General features: G+C 46.9%; 1 protein-coding gene across 2 annotated transcripts in view; it reads right to left on the bottom strand.

The window, feature by feature from the left end:
* Lilli (AF4/FMR2 family member lilliputian) overlaps window positions 1-18,396 on the bottom strand; it is a 168,937-nt gene that overhangs the window by 70,408 nt on the left and 80,133 nt on the right. The gene's annotated exons all lie outside the window — the stretch shown is intronic.

Below are 18,396 nucleotides of genomic sequence, written 5' to 3' on the forward strand. Positions count from 1 at the left end.
AATCATGTCGCAGCGGCGCTCCGTAAGCAGCCTTGCTCCCGTCATTTATCAAACAAAGATCGGCGACGGGACGGCACACGAGAGATGCAGCGATCGAGGCTGCTGTAGTCGCCGATACTGTCAGCGGAGCCGTACGCCGCGTGTTCCATCGTTTATAACGCGAGCCGCGTGCACATGCATAAGTACGCGTTGTCCGTATACGAAGCACACATTCGCAATCGCGCGCTGATTGCACGGGCAATTAGCAAAAATTAATGCGCCGAGGAGCAGGCGGCTGCCGAGTTTACGAAACGCAGTGTTCGACTGGTAATTTAGCGTGTAGCGCTAATATGAATCACGTTTGTTGTACGTGTGCAATAACGCGGCCGCCGTTATTCCCGGCGCGTTTCGCGCTCGTCGAGCAACCGCGCGTTTCGTCTTTGTCCGTTAAGGACAATGAGATCGAATCGCGGTTTAATAAGGAGGCCGCGGCGGCGGGGTGGCGCGCGAAGAGGGATTAAACTTAACGTGATTAATGAGCGCCGCTATAAATCACGTCCGCTTGTTAGCGCCGGAAGACTTTTTCGCGCCGATCGCCCTTGTAATGAAGGCGCGCGGCGGGGCCCCCTCGACGCGACGCGCTCTCGAGACTAGGAAATTTCGGAAAGGAGCGTAGCCCGACGCGCGTAATTCTTGCGCGCACTTTCGCGAGAATAATAGCGTGAACGACAACGGGAACAATGGAATCGTCGAGGGTGGACCATTAAATAAATATAAGTATCGGTCATTAAAAAACAAGTATCCTGCAATATAAAAAAAAAAGAAAAAAAAAAAATTCTTTATACAACACTAAAATAATAAAAATTCCGAAAATACATTTTAAAACGTTAGCTCTCCTCTCCTCCTTTCTCATTTATTCTACGTTGGTTTTCGTATCAAAGGCGCGATCGAACGTTGACGTATATCTCACTAATTAAGCCCTGAGGTGCCGTTTCTCTCGCTAAGTTTGCGGTAGCGTAAAAAGGGAAAGAAAGAAAAAAAAGGCGGAGAGAGACAGAGAAAGAAAGAGAGAGAAGAGAAAAAGACGCGGCGTAGGTGACCAGGTCAGGGACTTTTCATCCGTCCTGACCTCGCTCAAACTCGCCTCCGCCTCCCAGTCATCCACCCCCTTCCCCCGCCAGTCCTCGTTGAGTGGTGCTCCACGTGTGCCACCCAACAGCGTACGCCGTGCGTACGCTAAACAACACGTACGAGTCGTAAAAGCGCACGCGGGTCGGTATCGGTGACAACGTCGTAAAACGCTCGTAATTATAGCGCGTCGTATAACGTAAACGCCATTTGCGAAAGGTGATACCGGCCCGTCGACGAAAATGCACACAACCACGGTAAATCGATAAACCCTAGCCACCGCCTGCCGACGCGACCACTAAGCTCGAGCACGTGGAGTAAATGACTCCTGCCCGCGGACGGGATTGCAAGAGAGAATCTTCTTTAGAATAGATTAACAGATTATATAGCCGATGGAGATTAATGGAAAATAGAAATTGGGAATTACGGACGCGGGCGCGGATTTGTCGGGGGAAATCTAGTCTAGGAATTCGAAAATGAACGCCCGGGAGTTTCTCACGGGTGAATCTCCGACGACGCCGCGCGCTCGCTTTCTACGACTTTTCGCAAACACCTTGTAATCATAGGCGCGTAAATCCGACCGTGAATATTTTAGAGAAAGAGGTACGAAGTCAGTAAAACAGCCATGAATATCCTTAAACAAAGAGATGTGAAATCGGTAACGACCGAAGGGAAAATGGCTGCCCTCGCGATTGCGCGAAGGCAACTTCGATTCTCTCTCTTCGCGTACAAAACGCGCCCGCCGGCCAGCGGATCTCTCTTTCTCGCGGCTACCTGCATTCTCCGCATTGCGAGCACCAGGCAAATATCGACGTCACGGTGCCTGCACGCGAAAACACGGCCGTCACATGCGCGCCCGTGCGGTATTTATGGGTTCTGGGCGAGCTCGCGACTCCACGCGAATGCATGAAAGCGATTTCCCTTCCCTCCCATCCCGCGTGCCCGGCGTCGCGCGCGGCTCCGATTGAGAGCGGATGTGCGATCGAGCTTTGATCCACTTAACTGACACATCGCGCCCCATCGAACGCACATTCGTTGCGTGCGACATGTTTCAACGCGCGAAAATTGCGCTTCGCGGCCGCCAATTTCATCGCACCGTTTATGAAAGTTCCAGCCTCTCCCTTTTTCTATCCCTGCGCGTTTGCTTTTTCACCCGCGTCTCGATTTAAAGACGGAAAAAAAAGAAAAAAGAAAAAGAAAAATTTACAGGCTTGATTACTCCATTAATTAATGACGTGATGGAGATGTCGGAATGTCAATTACAAATTTAATCGCGCGTAAACGTTGCCGACGGGAGATATTTTTTAAATGAAATCTTATGTATAAAAATTACTTATGATATTGATCGATCGACGCGCACGGGCCGGTATCGTTAAGTATGATTTAAATACAAAGCAGTCGATTACGTTTGCGAGCGTCGCTGAAGATTCACTTATTGCGCAATATTCTTTGCTGCAGAATGAATGAGCGTAGCTTTCCACAGAGAGGCGTTCAAAAAAAAAAGGAGGGGAGGGGGAAAAAGAAAGAAGAGAAAAAAAATCTCGTCACGTTTGCATTCGAGTTAAGCTCCTTATTCCCGAAGAAATTCGACAAAGCCCCAGCTATTCGCTGGCGTCGCGTAATCGTGGAAGGCAGAGAGCCCAACTCGGAATCGCGGCTTCCACGCGTACAGATGCAGAGGCAGTGTCCGTGTCAAGCCAGCGCTTCGGCTTGCCTTTTTCTCTATTCGACAGCAGCCGAAGCGCTGGCTTGACACAGACACTGCCTCTGCATCTGTGCGCGTGGAAGCCGCGATTCCAAGTTGGGCTCTCTGGTGGAAGGTATTACAGAGGATCTCGTCGAACAAAAAAATACTTGCCGCGTTTGATGCAGTAAGCTTTTATATGCGAATACTCCGGGGCGCCTTCGTAACTCGAAACACTTGTTCCTTTTAATTTAACCCAGCGTATAATACCTTCCTCGTTTTATTTGGTATTTTCGTTATTCCACTTGTTTTATAATTCGTTAATTATTAATGCGGTATTACTCGGGCTGCAATTTTATTCTCCTCCGCCGACTTTCGTGCAATTTGTTAATCGACATTCCCGGCTGAAAAAGATTCTTATTGACACAGACCAGATAATTAAAGAAGTCAAAGGGTTAAAGCGAAGGCAAATACCAAAAATTAAAAACAGTTTAATTGAAAAAGGCTGTAAAATATTTTCAAGACCGGCGCTGCACTTCTCGGTGTTCGTGTTTGCTTTTGAGGGTAGGAATTCGGTATATCGCGAGCAAAAACACCGGGGGAAGGGAGGAGGAGGGTTGCGACTCGTAGCAAGAGAATGAAGAAAGATTTAAACGACCTTTCTCGCTTCTCCTATTCCTACTTTCCCTCCTTTACGGCACGCACACATTCGCGTAGTATAGGGTATAATGGGCAGTGTACGAAAAAAAAGAAAAAAAAAAATGGGGGAGAGAGAAAAAGAGAGGAGGGCTAAAGCGAGGGTCAGCGAACCATTCGCGGAGGGTAGAATGTCATTTTCTGCGGTTTTTAATGGAGGAGATCACGTACCGCGGTAGTTATAGCCTGTGCCGGCGAAAAATATTAAATATAAAACGACCGGGCTTGAGGGGAAAACGAGAATTTGCCGGATAACATATTAACGACAAAGTAGAAGATTACAAATAGAAGGGAAGTCTTAACTCGATCATCTTTGAAATAAAAGAAAAAAAAAAAAGGGAAAGCGGATAAATTTAATAATAATTTTAACAATTCATTAATCATTCGTTACAATTTGAGTAACAATATCAAAGAGTTTATTATAAATTAACTTCGTCGCGACACGTCGTCGTTTATTGTCCTGAAGCGTTATTTTGCGAGGAACGATTCACTTTCCCGGCGAGTGATTCGTCCGTTAACGGCCGGGTAACGTTACGCGAGACGTGTGTAAATTCGCCGTGAGCGACGAAAAACGCCGCAATAATTCGACGACGAGGCAGGTGGACGTCTCCCCGTTTGAGATTACGTGAGCCGTGGCACGTACGCTTCTTTCTTTCCTCGCCTCTTCCTTCTAACCGAGAGAAAGATATATAGAGTCTCCGGCTCGACGAGCGACCGGCACTTGCCAGCCCCGTTCGCTGACCCACCAGCGCCGGAAAGCCTCCTCTGCCCGCACTGTCGATTCATCTGACAGCTGCCGGCGGCGGCGGTGGTGGACCGAAATCTCCGCTTGTCGGTGCGGGCCGTCGTTAACACATTAGCACAAACGCCGCGCGTACAGATTGGAGATTACACGCTCGCTTCTTACCGCGCCGGGCAGTTTCAATATAACGCGGCGGGCTCCGGCTTTACGCAGAAATCGCATATAGAGCGTGACTCACGCGAGGAAGATCGCTGATGATAGATAATCGAGTTATTCGCGGCGTCCAATATTTCTGTCATTACTAATCTCACGCGAGCCTAAGTTACTCCTAATAATTTTGTACAAATAATTATCGCGCTGACTGCACCCAAGTCCCGCGGAATGCAGCGACGAGTGACGCGCGTTTAATATTTTATTCAGCATCGTAAAATCAGCGTCGCGCCAATAACCGAGCGACTATTTCAGCGTCGCGGTCGATATAGTTACGTACGATCGGGCACGAAATAGCGTGTGAAAGATTGATAGTAGCGGGTTAATTATTTGACGCTTAAAAAAAAAAAACGCGTGCGGGGGAGCATGTCGAGCTATCTAAATTACAATAATCTCATTAACAACCTAAATTAAATTTACAAAAAAAAAAAAGAAAAAAGAAGAACTCTCCTTTTCTTTATCGATAACTAGGGAAAATCTCTCCGCAAAGAACGATGTTCTTCCACGGTGATGTATTTCACGTTTAACCGTCGAATTTATTAGCATACCTTTAAACATCCTAATTGGTTGATAGCGCTGAGAAATGCAAAGTCTGATGAAAATGGAGTCGGTGCAAATTGGCGGGCCGAGCGCGAATTAACGTAAACGCGAAACAAATTAATAAAAGCCATCTTGGGCGGTCCCGCGCTCGCGGAATAAGGTATTAAAATCGTTCCCTCCGCGCGTTCCGTTGTTTCGAGCCCGTTCCCTCAAACCCTGCGCTGCGAGAAACGTACGAGCGGCGAGAAAAGGGTGAGAAAGAGGTTAAAATAAAAAAAAAATTTCGAAATAAAAAAAATAAAATAAAATTGGCGGATGAAAGTCGACAGACAGGAGGGCGAGACAAAAAATCAAGGGGTAATGAAGAGGACGGCGGGCAGGGAGAAGTGTACAAAAAAGAAGTCGAGCTTTTGCACGTAAAGGGCTGCCGTCTGCGCTGGCGGTACTCTTTCTCGTTTCCCTTCCGCCCCTTTCCATTCTAAAATGATACGTGCCTAGCATCGCTTTCCCGCGTTTTGCCCATCGCCGTCGCCGTCGACGTCGTCGTCGTCTCGCTCCATGCATGTGAAATTCGCATTAAACGGCTAACGGAAACGACAAGACTACGACAACGACGTCGACGACTGGCGCCGTGGATTCGCGAATCGTAAGATGACGGCGAACTTACCCCGCGGAACTCTTTACGCTATTTCCCTCGTTCGCGTTAAATCGCTCGGTGTTTGTGCAACTCGACACCGATCTGTATCCGTAATTTAATGCGAGGCGCGCTGACGTGTCTATTAATGTTCAGCTTCACGCCACTTCGCGTGCGGCGAGTAAATAAACGAAATGTTAAGTATTGTCGAATATATATCAAGCATGGTATTCTCGGCGGTAAGAATTTACGGCGAATCTAACAACGGCGCCAATAACGCGCGGCGATAAAAGTCAAATTAAAGCACCTCTCCGCGAAAAAAAAAAGAGAGAACAAAAAGAAAAAAAAATAAAGTTTAATATTTATTACCGAATTATTGCGCGACGACGGCGGTGTATCGAGAGATCAAAAATATCAGCGGACCGCCGCGACGGGGACAATGGTGCTGTTTCAGACAAACCGACAGGAAGGAAAAGAGGAAAAATCGGGAACGGGGAGACGCCTGAACAAACGCCTGGGGACTGTGTACTGACGGCCGGCATCGCGTCTCCGATAACGAAACGTCTGTTCAATATCGGGTGTCTGCGTACGGGCATACAAAATTGTCGCCTCGAAGCGTATTCGCAAATCGTATTATAGTCTCACACGTGCCGCCCGGCCTGACACTTGTACGTTTGTCATCCCGCGCGCAAATAGACGCGAACGTTTAACCCGCACGGTTTTTATATTTAACCAACCGATCGTTCGGTCGGTCGGAAAGATCCGACGTGGTCCAACTTTACGCGGTTCGGCCTCCCCAAAATTGACGGAATGCGAGGCAAAGTTGCACGCGCTCCAATTAATTTATATACAACTTTCCTCCTAACGACGTGTCTGCAACTCGGCCCCGCCTCGCTGCGGTTCGGCAGATTTCTCGGTCTGTCAAGGGTTAACTCTCTCTTCCCGGCACGAGTGTTTTGAGTTAGGAGATGCCTCGTCGAGACATCCATAGCGGCTTAACAGCTCCGCACGATCTTTCTCCCTCTCATCACTAATTAATTTACAACTTTGCCTCTGCTAAGGTCCGCAAACATTTCGTCCTTCAGATTGCTACACACTTCGGCAATTAACGCTCGGCTAACGAGCCATAAAACCGACATAATTGTCGCAAATCACCCGTACTGTTCTTTATCTCCCTCTCCGCTTCGTTTATCTGTACTTAAAAAAATTAATCTACATTGAAATTAATTTATTACTATTTCTATTATTTTTTTATCTATTAATTCGTAAGAAAAAAAAAAAGAAAAAAATCACGTAAAGCACAAGTTGATGCAACCGTAATAATACTTATTGCAAATGCAGATTGTCAGCTTTGTCAAAATAGGTGAAACAATTTGCCATACAAATACGACGGCTCGGAGCGCGAAGTAATTCGGGATTTCGAGATCGCTTTGTGAAGGGATCACACTGCGAGCGATCTGACCACTCGGATGTATGGCTTGCGTCGTGAGAACCCACCAATGGAAGATGGTGCAACACTAAACAGTGACGGCACTCGAGGCATCTCGATACATACGAGTCGTGTCCTCGTACCCGGTTCCCTTCCCTCTTCAAACAGCTCCGTAGCCCGGGCTAAGCCCGGAAGATGAGCCTTCGCTATCGGTATCGCGAAACTAAACCACAATTTCCGCACGGTATCACCTGTTAAGCGATCACCGTGTTCGCACATAAGCGACATCGTACGTGCTCAAAATCAAGAAATGAGTATAAAGTAGATGAGGCGTCTCCGTGATTATCGCGTTTCCATTATTTTTTTTTTTTTTTTTTTTTTCTTCGTATATTAAGTTGTACCGAATTACCCTGTCCCATCCGACGGAAACAAATTACACGCTTCGCGAGAACATCCGAGTTTTGCGTTTGCAAAATTTTTTGAAAAATTTTTGCGTTCAAAGCTCGAGCGCAGAGTTTAAAACTTGGCAAACGCCACGGGACACAAATTGCCGAAGCCCTCGATCGGAGACAAAGGGGAAGAGAGAGAGGGATGGGAGGAGGGAAAAAAAGTTCACCGCCGGGTATCGCGACATCCATGCAAATGCCGAGGGGGTATTACGAACGGCTCTCGGGGCTGCGAGACGCGGAATACAGCCTGCGGTGCAAGCGCGGCTCGCGCGATAAATCACTCCGAAACGTCGAAGGTAAAGCGCAGAAGATATTCCGCGGGAGGTTGGTAATCATGGGCCCGGGTAGAAAGAGAGACAAACGGCCCACTCATCATTACGCCACCGTGCGCTTGCTACCGAAGTGGTGCAAGCCTCACCGGACGGCCGTGGCTGTAACTGCACACCGATCGCGTTACAAGGTCGAGGTGGTTCGTCGCTGCGGGGAAAACGCGCCGATCGCAAGGCACCGCGAGAGATCGGATAACACGAGTTAAGCGTGAAATTTCATAATTATGGTATTAAAAATAGCGATAATATCGATGATTAAGCGTCGAGGCAAAGGCGAAATAATAATTCAGCAACGGAGACGTTACTATTATTAATCAGCTATTATATAAGTTAATTATTAAGTGCCTACGTGATTAACGTGGTAACGCTATCGTTTAAATGGAATAATATTTAAGGGACTTAAGAAAATCGTCCAGGTATACGTAATAAATCTTTAAAATAAATCAGTCAATTTTCCGATTACTTGACTTCTCTCGTACCTCAACAGATACGGCCCCTTTGACATCTTCAATCCCTTTATTCGGGGAGTCGTGAAATCGCGATTCTCAAGGCGATTAAAGTCGCTAATCAGTGACTTTCTCGCGAGATGGTTAGCGCCCGCCATTTATCGCCCCTCAGTCGCGCGATTATTCTTCTAGTCTGCCCCCTAACCTCCTCCCTCCCTCGCCCTTCCGTTCTTTTTTATTTTTTTTCTTTCTCTTTCATCACGAGCGAACGCTATTTTTTTTCATCGTCGCCTTCAGTCGGTTCGCGACGATCCACTCCGCTCGCGGCGGTAGCGACGGCGTCCTTCGTCCTTTTTCCGTCCTCTTAACCACCCCCGGCATCCACTTTACCCTCTCGCTTCACGAACGTCTGCCGCCCTTTCACCCACCTCCCCCGTCGACTGCCCATTTCCCCGTTCCCCGTTCGCGCGCAGACACGACTACGGGAATCTTCTTTCATCCTCGAGTCTGCCCTTTTGGGATGTCGCGCCCTCCGCCCTCCGTCCACCCACCCTCGCTTTCTCGTCAGACAAACTCGATCTCTCGCAATCTCGTACCGGCATCCTTGCGCAACCCCCTCAAACGCCTATATCGGCGACGAGGGCGAGGAAGGACGAAATTACATCAGGACCGATCACGCACGCCGCTCGTGTATATTTATAATAGAAGTGGCCTTCTAGGTAACAGTCGTGACGGAAATAGCATTAAGATAGTATGCATATCGTTTTGACACGCGATACACCTATAACAATAAGCTCATTGGCCTCATTATATATTTAATGGCGAGTAAACAAGATGGTACGGGCGAACATAAATTGTAAGTTAATAGCTCGAGAGAGCCGTAATATCGATCTAATTTAATTAAAAATATACATGTCATTAAAATTGAATTTCTCGATTCGATTAAGTTCTCCGTGTAATAGTGCTATAAAAAGAGAAAAAAAAGGGAAAAATTAAAAATGTACTCTATCAGAATACGAAGCGCGATAATGTTTCCTTCTGGTTACCGAGGATCCCGTAGTGTTTTCAGAACCGTAACGAAAATAGTGTCGCGCGATAGCACGGGAATCGAAACGGTACGCGTTATCAACGATAAATTTGCGTAGAAAATATTTAGCGTGAAAAGGTATATGAGAACGAAGAAAAATCGGATTAAAGGTATTAAAAAAAAAAAAAAAAAAAATCTTGCGCCCCGGGAAAAAGTATAGCGATTGTTGCGGAAACGCTCGCTCGTCAGCGCGGGCGATAAAAAGTTGGCTGGAAGTAAATTGAGGCGAGTGAAAACGGAGCACTGAATTGAGGTCAAATCGACGAGCGTAAGTTTTCAATTATAAAAGAAGAAGAAAAAAAAAAGAAAGAAAAAGAAAAAAAAATTGGCTTATCCTCTGATCTTATTCGCTCGCAGTAATAATGTCTCGTCTCGAAAGACAACGCCGCCTGCTCCGTTTCGCTCGCGTCTCTTTCCCGAAAATCGCTCGATACTTCGCAAACGAGTCGGCGGTTACCTCGCCGTGACGTCGGGCCGACCGTGCGGGGCTTACAGAAAATTCGTTATCAATGAAATTAATTGGCCGTGGCTCTGGGAAACATTTTAACGAGGCGCCGCGGAGAGCACGTCGCGTAGGCGGACGGTTAAATGCGCAATTGACATCGCGGCGAAGAAGTTACCTAACGGCGCGGGGGATCAGCGAGGGAAGTCCCGTCTGCGAGGCGCGCGTGTTCACGTTAAGTAATAAGAATCAATTTCCATAACCGATAGACTAATAGACCGAGGTTTCCGCTCCTACCGTAATTCACCGGCCGACCTTTGCATCGCCCGTTTCTCTAACATTCCGTTCCCGCGGTCCGCCGGCCTTGATGCCTTTACCGAAACCCGAAGGAAGCCAGTTAAGAGACAAAGCGACCGTGTAACAAAAACGTAACCGTTTATATTACCACCGGACTCTATCCGATGTTAAAAGCCAAATCGAGTGCAACGCTACGCACGTATTTATAACACGGTCACGTGCAATTCGATCTCGCGTTTAACGATATTTCGTTTCACGAAATTGGTCCCAATATTGGACGTTGATTGACAGAGATATTTGTTCTTTAATCATTCATTTTTTTTTTCTCTCTCCTTTAATTAAATATTATTTTTACGCTCTAATAAAACACGTTAGGAAAATGTTATTAAAGTAAAATAAAATATATATTATGTTAAATAGTGCGAATGTAAAATCGACATCCCGCTAAAATGCCGTGCTGTTCGAAAGAGCGTGTCTCGCATCCAATTAATACGTTCCAAGTCTCGGCGGTTTTTAGCGCATCGTCCTTCGCGATCAAACGACGCTTTGTTATCGGCGCATTGCATCATTGTTCTTAATTTCCGATCGTTTCCTCTTTCGCCGCGGACCGTATTACGTTTCTTGGGGTATCATTATGTAGTGTAAACACAGATAACCACGTCGGGAGTTTAATTCGAGTTTCTCAGAGCTGTCGGTGCGTTTCTGTACCCGCGCCGTTATACGTCGCAGGACAGAGCGCTGATTTGCATTATTGCCGGTGCATCCAGTGTCAAGTATCAATCGTCGAGGCAACATTGATGCGCATAAAGAGCAGTTTGTAAGCCGTGCATTCATGTGTGAATAATGTCGCCGCGATGCGCTTCTTTAACTTCTTATTCAATGACGGCACGTATAAGTTATTATTCAACGTCGTTCGTAGGCGCAAAATTATAATTACGTATACACAAAATTGTAACGTTAAATCTCCAAATCCGAATAATCGTATGATCAGAATCACAGGCAGATCCCGGACGAGTCGCGAATCCGCGGATTGCGTTCGCACCTCGCGTAATAAAATATATAATTATCTTCGACTTCTGTTCCTTCGAGAATCAATTAATTTCCATGTAAAAGACGCAATCTCGTTCGCTTGAGGTTTCGGAGTTTCATAAAGACTACGTTGTTTCCTCGTTTCCCCAATGTTGCACCGCAAACGCATCGACTCTCCCTACGTTTGTCGTTACCGAGCCAATTATTGCGATGCACATGCTCGAGTATATTCGCGCCTCCGCTCCGCTTCGAGATCTCTCTCATATTTGCCGACCGCCGAGGGTGGAAATGTCGAGAGCCCGGCACAAAGTCGACATACCGCGTTAATATGATGGCCGGGAGAGAAGGAAGAGAGCGCGGAGGAATATCGCGGAACGTCGGCCGGAAAAATAAGTCCGCCGACGGGAAACCGATGAAAAATTGACTAAGCGCGAAAACGTTTCCTCGCCGCGGCGGTGCATATCGAACGTCAGAATCGATGAAAGGCGCTAAACCGAAGTAATAAAAGTTAAACAGCGAGCACAGTCAAGTTACTAATTGCTTTAGCGAGGGAGTTTCATCTCAATGCGGATTTCACACGCGAGACCGCGAAAAGGAGATTTGATACCTCATTCAATTCATATATACTATATTTAATAATTATTTAAAGCAAGTTGTATTCTAGAAAAAAAAGAAAAAAAGAGATTTTAACATAAATGGAAATCTAAAGTGAAAAGTGCTTCTTCCATGATCATTATTACTCCTTGTTAAAGAAACGAGATAAAATCGGATTAAAACAAGCATTGTAAAGTAGCGATAAAAATTATGCGAGCAGATTTATAATTAAGAGACGAAGTTATATACTTGGAAATACCGGTGCGTTGAGAAAATATCGCGCCAGGAAATAAATTAAATTTCAAGAAATGTCAGAGTGATTCCACGAGCGGAGGAGCAGTGGCGATTGAAACTGCGATCGGTATGCAACCGAAGGCGCGGCCCTGAAATAGTTAACGATCGAGACAAAGGGGTAATCGCGCGCCGGGACGACAATGAGCGAAACTGAACGCGCCGAAGGGTGAAAGAGGGTGCGCGACAGACGAAGGAAGGGAATTATCCAAATTCACGGCGGACATTACCGAGGTTAAGCGGCCGCTATGGCTAAATTCGAACTCGGTGGACTCGTGCCAAGAGTACGATTAATTAACCGCCCCCTCAATGGCACACATTCCCGCCACGCCGGGGTGGATTTCGAGAAGGGATGACGTGCCGAACTATTCGAGTCGGTCGCCGATGCAAATAAAGCGCGAGTCAGCTTGTCAAAATAACAAGAAAAAGGTAGGACCGCGAGCGGGAAACAGTTGCCTGGCGCAATCACTGTCACGGAAAATCTCGCGAGAAACATTGAGCGTGTTATAAATTTGATCGAATCGCTTTCAGTTTTTTTTTTTCTTTTTCTTTTCTTATTTTTTAGGCAATACCAAGTGAGGCATAAACGTCTTTGCTAGATCATTGCGAAAAGTTGATACAAATAATCGGCGCTGATTGTAAAAATGAACGAAACGTTTCAGCGATGCAGATTCTGTAATCTTATCTTCTCGAAGAAATTCTTTAAAGTCTCTATTTTAGAAGATACACGTTAGTTAATTGTATTATTGTAGCAACACCGTTTCTTATCGTTACCGCTCTCTCCAAGTCATTTCTGCTAATTTTCTGATCAAGACATTTTTCTTCAAAAGAATAAAACGCGAATCCGTATTTATACTAATGCAATTAACGACTGCTGCTGCGAAGTGTGTTCCAATTTTTACAATATCGATTTATCATTCGCGAGACTCAGAAAATTAAGTAACGTTTAATGAGTACCGATTTGGCATATTCAGTATACGTAGCCGCGAGAAAAGGAAATACGCGAGACACGTTATAACCACCAACTGCAATGCTCGTGATTATTTTCCAGCGGGGCTAAAAAAAAAAAAAAAAAAATTCGGAGAAAGAAGGAACGAAACGCCGAGATCTCCAGATGCGTGGAAAAGGTGAAAGACGATAAGGTTCACCCACACGCGCCGCTTCGCCATTATTCGGGCATCTCGGGTAATTTTCCGGTAGCATATACCACAATAAGCGGAGGAGCAGAGGAAAGGGTTACCGAACCATTGTTTATCTCCTTCTAGTAGTGCTCGACTTTCTGCCACGCTTCGATCTCACCCCCGTCTCATCCCGGTCCATCTGCATCCCATTCTTCTCCATTTTTCTCCGTCACTCTTTCCGGGCTCTTACTACCTACGACTCTCGTCAAGCCACCGCATTATCCCACCCTCCCACACACCGGGTATTGATTCCGTCATACCACCCCCGCCGTGAGAGACCCAGGCTCGCTCTCTCCGACGCGAGCGTGTGCGTGGCACGTGTACGTGCACGTCGGCGCCCCGACGTCCGCCTCTGTATGTGTATTTAGCCACCGAGCACAGCCCACCCCCCTTACGTCCCCCTTCCCCCCCGGTGCAGTCGGCGTAGCGCAGTCAAAGCAGCCAAAGCAGCCAAAGCGGAAAAGGGGGATGAGGCAGGGAAACTGATAGAGTAAGAGTAAGAGGAAAGCGGGACGTAAAAGAGAGGTGAAGGAGGAGAGACGATAGGGGCGCGGAGGGGCAGTTTAATAAATTGCGCTGAATGGGTATACCGGCGGCGTTGCGTGTACGCAACGCCACGCATGCACGCAGACGAGCGCAGCCCCACGTGCACGCGTAACGGAAACGTAAACCGTGTAATGACAATGTTGTAAACGCACCGTTAAAACTCCACCCATAGCGACATTCTATCCTGGCTATTCCCACCTGGCGGTAAATTTTAACCTAACATGTGCACTTACATGGGCGCGTGCAAATAACATACGCGTCGCGTGTAGCGCCGCGCGAATGGTTAATCATATAAATATTAATCCCTGCGCGGGGACCGGGGATTAAATATTAATCCGGCTCCGATCGGAACGAAAGGGATTTCATTACCGATATTGCGCGTAAAACCGCCGACAAGCGCGGTATCGCGAGGACGAAACAACGGGGCGTTAGATAAAGCACCGCGCGAAGCGTGTTCTCGGCGGCGATCCTCGAACAATTTTAATTCGGCCGGCACATCCCGGTTATCGATCCGCGGAGACTTTTAAAAAGCGCGAGCGGGTATTTCCTAGCCCCGGCGGTGAGGCGGCGGGCTAAATAATGAGGGATTAAAATTTCAAACCTCATCACCGCTGTGTGCATTACATGATTGCATTGTGCGTGGAATCTCGATCAATTATACACAATTCAATAGGACGACTCGTAAATGTATGCATTTTAAATGGCATACACATTTTGTCGTAACAGAGCCAAATCAAGAGCTTATACATTTAATTAACGCGTTCATTGCGTTCGGGAGCGCGTGCTGAATTGTTTTCATGGGAAAAGTGTGTTTCACGGATAAACGCTTTCGGCGAAAGAGAAACGAAGGGGGTGTGGAAAAGGAAGAGAAAGAGAGCGGGCCGGTTAATTAATTATGTCGCGCGTTGTGCAATAATTGGCTGTCCTTCGAGTGAAACTCGCCCGTGTGACGGAAATCGCCGCGAAGCGGCTAAATCGTCATGCCGTTATTACATGCCGCGTCGCGCGGCATCGAAGCGCCCGGTGCATTTCCATCTAAACGATTATAATAACGCGCGAAAGTAATATAAACGCTTTCTGATTATCGCTGGTGGTTAATTATAAAACCCACCGTGATTTTACCGCTGGCAAACGAGCGCGCGCGATTCACGCCGAGGTAAAGTAACACGACGGAGCGTAATTACACATAACTCGTTCACGATTTATATTATTCCCCCTGGTTTCGCCGTGAACGGTTTGCCGGTGTAGATTCCTAACAATTGATAGATTTAACGTAGGTATCAAGTAGCCCCGTTTTTTTCTTTTCTTTTTTTTTTTTTTTTAAAGCGCTCTCGATAAGATTCGAATCCAATTTCTTTAACTTTATCGTCGATTTTTCCCTCCCGAAGTTCTTGCAGCTTCTTTTCAAAACGTGAAATAAAGTAAAATTTAACTTTACCAATTTTGAAACTTATTTTACGAGTGTCAATAAAGCCGAGTAAAATCACGTTGAGTTTCTTGAAAAATAAGTGTAAAAATCATCGAATATCGACTCGCGGCTCGAGCTAGCTACGTATACGTACGCGCACACGTGCTACTTAATTGTTCGGCAGGCCTACCTTGAATGTAACCGTACCCTCCCCTTCCCCCCCTCGTGTAAATTGCGGAATGCGCGAAAATCCCCGCTCGATACGGCGGAGGTACCGCCGTGCGTGCGCGACAATGGCATCCCGCCGCGCGCGGATTACCGAGCGAGAGAGATGAGGCGCGAAACGAAGATGCGCGATGCAAATTCGCGAGATATACAGGACATATGTAAATCACGCGAGGCAGAGCCGCACGAAAATCGGAGCGGCTTTGAAAGAGGTGGGCAAAGGGTAACGGGGAGGGGCCCGGAGGGCTGTTCGCCGACTTCTTCATCCCCCTTAAAATTCAACCCGGTATTCTTCTCGGGGCAGATCTGAATAATGTAGCAGGCGACGAGAGGATGGCCGAGGAAGCACGCGCTCTGCATTCTCCCCTCGCAGTCTAAAATCCAAAACTTAAAAGCCGAAGCTAGGCGTCGCGAGGGAAAAGCGGAGAAGGACGGCGACGCGTGTTTTCCGGGATTTTTTCCCGGCAGTTCCCCTATGGAGCATTAAGATCATTAAACGCGATTCGTAGGACTCGACACCCGAAATATGTTTTCTGAGCCATCAACCCCTCGACGTATCGACAGCAAAAATTGTAGATGTCTTTGTATGGGTTACGATACGTGAAAACGAGCGAATCAATCTCGATATTGTTACACGCGTGCGAGTCAACGTCCTGGAAAAAAAAAAGAAAAAAAAAAAAAAAGCCGCTCGCTTTCGTTCGCGTACAGGTGTCGAAGAGACGTCGATATCTATCTAAAACTGGCATCAATGTCGCTCAACGACGCAGAAATAGCGACGAAGTGTCGCGGACCAACCCGTTTTCTCTCGATTTAATGTCAATTAGCGTTGCGGTTAAACATATTAATGCGCAATACACATTCATTAACCGTATAATATTTAATTCCTTAAAACAATTCGCGTAATACAATTTATATTTGTTAAACGATATAACGAATATATAAATCGCAATAAAAATAAATCAAGATAATATGCAGTTAATCAAAAATCGATTGCTTCTTTTTTTTTAATTTTCAATCTCCAATGAAGTGGTTTAAAAAAAAAGGTAGCAAAAATTCGACACGTATGGAATATTAATGAGGCGTAATATTTCTTTATGCAAAAATCTTATTGTTCTCCAGATTGCGGAAAACTTTTCCGACATGATCCGCGAACGAACGAGTCGATGCTTTTTCTTTTTTTTTTTTTTTTTCAAGACTACCGGTTCTGAACGTTCGTTCAAGAAAATCGATACGTTCCGCTCGGCCGATCGATCCCATATTACCGACGTCCTCCCGGCGCTCCTGTCCGCATCATAAATTGCCCCGATAAATATGGTCCTTCCAACGCTAGAATTCTCTCCGCTCGGGCGTACAATGGCGAATGACAAATGAGCGAGAGACAGAGCGAAATAAACGCGCGCTGGCATCGCCCGATAGTATCGTGGGACGCGCCGCGGCAGAAGACGCGGAGTTCGTGCTCGCGCGGATCGGCTCTTTCTCTCGCGTATCCTCCGTGGGAATTCCTCGGTTAAGGAGAAAACGCGATTATTTCTGCCGCAGATCTACCTGACCGCAAGATCCTCCTCGACGTTCGAGAAAAACGCTCGCTGCGTTTTTAAACGCAATATTTTAATTACACGATTCTTTTTTTTTTTCTTTTTCTTTTCTTTCTTTCTTTTACTAATTAGATTTAAAGTTGGTAACTGTATAAACAGTTTGAAGACGGCGATAACAATGCATCTTTGTTCTTCCCCCACGAATGTGCGAACTCGCGATTGTCCGATTACGTTATTATGAATTTACCGGAAACAATGACTCGCGATTGCCTTCGCGGGCGATTATAAACGTCCAGCCGAGAAACCTTTCTCGCGTTTCTCTTCGTCCGCGTATCACCGGCATGCTTAAATTTTGCGTGCAACGGCGAAATTCGACGCGACCCTTATCAGGCACGTACATCGCCGACTCAAAACACGCGCGCGTGTGCGATAATCCCGCGAGCATTAGTTCGCCACGGCAGCGAAAAGATTTTCTTTGCCTTTTATCCGAGTGGTCGGTAGCGCGCCGACTTAGGTGCCCCACGTCCTTATACAATTCCGTCGGAATCGCTCGCGAATGTCATCCCCTCCAAAACCTCGCCGGAGCCAAACATATGTAAATCTAAGGGGGACATATTTTATCGACTTCGCTGTTCGGATCCATGAATATTAATGGAACATGTAAATGCATTTGCAAATTAAACATTGCACAATTTAAATAATAAAAAAACAAAAAAACAGAGAGAAAAAAAAACGCCGCACGTGTAGCCGCGATAAATAATAAAAAAAAAAAAAAACTACAAACCGGCAGTCGCTGAAAAAGACTAGCTTGCAAAATTGGCTAAGCGGCGAGCGTACGAGCCGCTGTTAACCATCGACGCGACGTGTCATCGATATACGTGTCGTCGCGTGCACGTGCGCTTATGCAGATTCGACGGGACGGGTAAGTGTCGCGCATTATCCGGCAAAAAGTTGAATGGGATCGCGGCACGGCGTTGCCGGAGACAGGCGCGCGCGCCCGTCGGACCTGCCGCCTGTTTTACGCTGAATCGGCCTTAAACGAGAACGGGGCGAAAAAAAAAAAAAAAAAAAAAAAAAAGGCGAACATTATCGCGAGCCGGCCGTGCCCGCACCTCGCCGCGGCGAAGCAAAATGCATAAAGGGATATCTCTCGCCTTGAGAACGCGGCACGCTCGATCGAGCAGCCGGAGCGAAGGAGAAACACGGTCGGGCGAAGGTGCGACGACGCTTGTCGGCCGAGGCCTTTACCGTGCAATGTAATCCGGCCATTTCGTGCGAGTAAACGCGTGTATTCCCCGCCGCTATCCGCCGATTCCACAAAAGCCCCCGCCGCCTCGCGCCGCGCCAACGCGGATATCCCACCCGTATCTCTCCGCTCTCTTCGAGCCCACCGTTTTATATTTCATGCGCTGCACGCCATACTTCCCATACTTTCCACCAGGCCGCCATTTATTTATGCGTTTTCGCTTATCGATCCGAGATTACCGGCTGGCAG

Source organism: Cardiocondyla obscurior, linkage group LG13, assembly GCF_019399895.1.
Source record: "Cardiocondyla obscurior isolate alpha-2009 linkage group LG13, Cobs3.1, whole genome shotgun sequence".
Lineage (NCBI taxonomy): Eukaryota > Metazoa > Arthropoda > Insecta > Hymenoptera > Formicidae > Cardiocondyla > Cardiocondyla obscurior.